A 4,073-nucleotide genomic window follows, 5' to 3' on the forward strand; every position below is an offset into this window, starting at 1 on the left:
ATTTTAAATGAAGCTTCTTAAACATTTTGAAAACCCTGTTTATTTTACAACACAACACTAGTTTAGTTATATAATATATAGACTTATAGAGAGAGACCTTCTAAAAAAATTAAAATGTATTACTGGCACGCGAAACCTTAAATTAGAGTGAATAAATGAAGACTCGGCACACCGCTTCTGAAAGTTTGCCGACCCCTCTAGCCAATTTCACCAAAAGGCCTGTGTGCCAAACTGTATCGTATGCCATGGTCAGGTCAAGAAAATATTGAACTAGTCTTCAGCTTACGTTGGAATGCCTGAAAGCACCTATGTTTCCTTTGCAAAATTCCAAACATTCCCATGCATAGATTTCTGTTTCAGGGAGTTCAAGTAACTCTGACCCTGGATGCAATGTCATTTTCATCAATAGATATGGGATGGCTTTTTTTTTTCAGCGTGATGAATGGAACTGCAATGGGCAGGTGGACAGAATACTGCACTGCAGGATGGCAAAGCGCTCTGCCCAGCTCTGCCATTCTTTCCCTGTGTGGCCTCAGGCACATCATTTAACCGCTCAGTGCCTCAGTTTCCCCATCTGTAAAGTGAAGAGAATGATACACATACCCTCTTTTCATGAAGTGCTTTGGGATCGTCAGTGTAGTTCCTCCTATTTCACCTCTCCATGTCTTTAAAAGAAGCTAGTTTCCTGGAGGTTCTGCCTTAGAAATGGCCTGTTTCCTAAGGGTTAAAAGAATAGCTCTGTTGACAACATTTTCCCTGTACTAGGTTTCAAAAAATCATATCTACGGAAATTCAGACAAGTCCTTTAGAAATGAATATCTGATGAAGGAATAAACTTGAAAGGAATCTAAACACCCAGTGGACCAAAAGGTCATATGCAGCAGAAAATTGAACTGCTTAAAAGACTAAATCTGTTTAAATGAAGACATTTTCTCTCTAGCGTCATATCAAAATACATTTCATAAAACAGCAGAGCCCTTTTAAATGAAGTCCTGTTAAAGGAAATTGAGAAATAAACCAGGAACAAGTAGTATTGGCATGTCCATGAGAGAGGAAAAATGCTTATCTTAACATCCAATGATCTATCTGGGATAAACCTCCTGAGAGCAGGGTTAACAAGCAGAGATCAGAAAAATGCCCAATCTTCACCAAAGATTGCCTCTGTTCTTAACTCTCAATTCATCTGTGTTATCAGGCTCTTACAAGAATCACACATTGCTGCGACAGGGTAATCTGTTTAGCAGGTTTCCACTGAGTTAGGAAATCTGTACTCTTTATTAGTTGTGCTAGAAAACTCCTCAATGGTTGAGAAATGCATCACCTCCTCATCTGGCCCATGCTGGAAAGGGACCATCTCACAAGATCATTTGAATACTTTCAGTCTTGGCATCGAGAATCAGAGGGAAATGTCTGTCCAGAGGTTAGAGCACTAGCCTGGGACTCTGACACCTCTGATTTAGTTCTCTGCTTCATCACGGCGTTCCTCTGAGTTTGGGCAGATCACTTAGGCCCAGCTCTTCAAAGGTATTTAGAGTTCTAACTTGCATTGAAATCAATGAACATAAGCAGCCTACATACCTTTGAGAATGTGGGCCCACGTCTCAATTATCCATCGGTACAACAGGGCTAATTGTACTCCCCTACCTCCCAGGAGTGTTATGAGGATAAATGCCTTAAGAGTGTTGAGGTGCTCAGGTGCTATGGTAATGGAGCTCATATAAGTGTCTAATCTAGATGGATAAACAGGATCTTTTCTGGTGCTCAACAAAGTATGCTGGCAAATATCAGGGCCTCCCAGAGGATTCACTGGGCCTGGGGTCCCGCTGCTGAAGACCTGGAGCGGATAAAGCTCCAGGGTCCCGGGCCCTGCCAGAGTTTTCAGGGGTCCCCAGAGCAAGTGAAGGACCCCGCTCCAGGGCCACCAAAAAACTCTTGTGGGGGCCCCTGCGGGGCCCGAGGACTGGGGCAAATTGCCCCACTTGCCCCCCCCAGGCATCCCTGGCAAATATAGGATGACAGCTATGCAGTAGTACTTGCAAATTTCAGCAGCACATCTGAAGTAGGCTTGCAGTGCTACTTTCTTGGAATGCGTGCCTTACTGGGCTGAATCAGTACTTGTGCTAGGGATCGGCCAGCTGCTGCAGGAGGCAGGGGCAGTGCTGGGGGGAACCTGCAGGGATGATAGCCACCTCAAAATGTACCTTAGCATCTCACTCTGCCCCATAGCAGTCACCACTCTCCAGCTACCCAGCTCTGAAGGCAGACCAGAGAGAGCAGTAGCTGCTGGCTGGCCAGGTGCGCAGATCTGAAGGTGTGAGCAGCAGCAACGCAGGAATAGCCCAGGCGAGGACTGGCGGAGTCGAAAGCAGCCTGCAGATCATGTCCCCACCCACCAGAGCATGCCACCCAGGGCAGATGGAGGGTCCAGGAGGTTGCCCACAGCTGTCTGGACTCACCCACTTCAGCTGGGCTCCTGTCCCCTCCGCCCCCCCACAGTCATTGCTTCCCAAGGACTCTGCTTGGGTCCCACTGCCCTAGAGGCTGACACCAGCTACAAGCAAAGGGTGGTGGGGAGCTGAGGACCAGCAGTCACCCTGACCAGGAGGTGGGGCCTCAGAGGAGGAGGCAGGGCTGGAACTTATCTGAGGTAGAACCAAGGGCAGGGCTATGGAGAGGAGCAGGATCTTGTGGTGAGAGGGGGAACAGCTCAGCCAATTTTCTGTCTAGTTCCCCTCAGCCCCCCACCGGGAACAGGCTGGTGCCACTGTTGGCAGGAGGTGGGACTGGTGATGCAGCAAATGGCAATTTTCCGCTCTCGGCTGGGAGCTGCACCTTTCTCGTGACTCACAAAACCAAAGTCCTGATTCTTAGCAGTAGTTCAAGATCCCATTGAACTGTCTTTGGGGCAAGATGCAGTTAGTCCTGGAGTCCAGGCAAGATTCCATTCCATTTAGATCTCTAAATACAAAGGTTATTTGCTCATCAGAAATTCATAGATAAATTATCACTGAAATCTTAACTGGAATACAGAATTCTTCACTTTCTGTCCTAAACAGTAGTATGTAAGTGTTGCACTTCATTGTGAAAGAATTACCCCATTCCACCCCAAAGATGGCTGCATTTCACTGGTGGGTGAAGCATATTGCTTATTGTTTTCTAAGGGTAAGATTTTCAACAGTGCCTGCAGGAGTTAAGTGCCAAAATCTCATTGATTTTCAAGTCAGTCCCACCCTAAAGCATTTTAGGATCCTTGAGAATAAAAGGTGTTGCATAGGTATATATGTAAGTAGCTGGTACTACCATGATTACAATGATTGTATGAGGGAAAAAACAAGAACAGGCTTAGACTTGTGGCCGTATTGAAGCTATGGAACTCCAAATATCATATCAGTCTTTCATGTAAAGTCAGCAAAGGCAAAGCCTTGGAGAAATTTCAAGACCCAGCACCTTGCAGTATTTGCCTTTAGCTCGATTCAACAGCAGCTACTGGAGGGCAGCAATTAGTGGTGCCAAAATAGGTCTGATTTTCAGAGGTTCTGCTGAGCCCATGTCTGACTTCATCTCAAGTTGAGGGTCCTTAGCACCTTTGCAAATCAAGCCATCTTGTCGCAAGCTGGGTTCCCAGAAAACTGAGTACCTAAATACTATGGCATTCATTCATTAAAGGACTGGTCACAAAAAGTTTCAAATGAAACATTTTCCTGTTGGAACATGAGACTTCGTTAAAACTGAAATTTTCCGTGGGAAATGCTTGATTTCAGCCAAATTTTTCTTTGGAGGAATTGAAACAAATTGAGCTATTTCCACGCTGAAATTTTTCATTCTATATGAAGTTCAGCTATTCCTGATGAAATGTCAAAATATCAAAATTTCCCCTTAGGATGGAAATTCCATTTTTTGATTGCCTTTAATGAACAGGTTAGCAAAAAGAGACAGGTTTATTTATTGATTGTAGTATACTGAAAAGTGTAAAGTGAATATAAATGTGTATAAATCTAGTAAACGCTGTCCCAGTTGACTATAACTGTACTTACAGTACCAGTCCAGTATGTGTTTGATTCACTTAATTTCCA

This window comes from Chelonoidis abingdonii, chromosome 16 (genome assembly GCF_003597395.2).
Source record: "Chelonoidis abingdonii isolate Lonesome George chromosome 16, CheloAbing_2.0, whole genome shotgun sequence".
In the NCBI taxonomy this organism is placed as follows: Eukaryota; Metazoa; Chordata; order Testudines; family Testudinidae; genus Chelonoidis; species Chelonoidis abingdonii.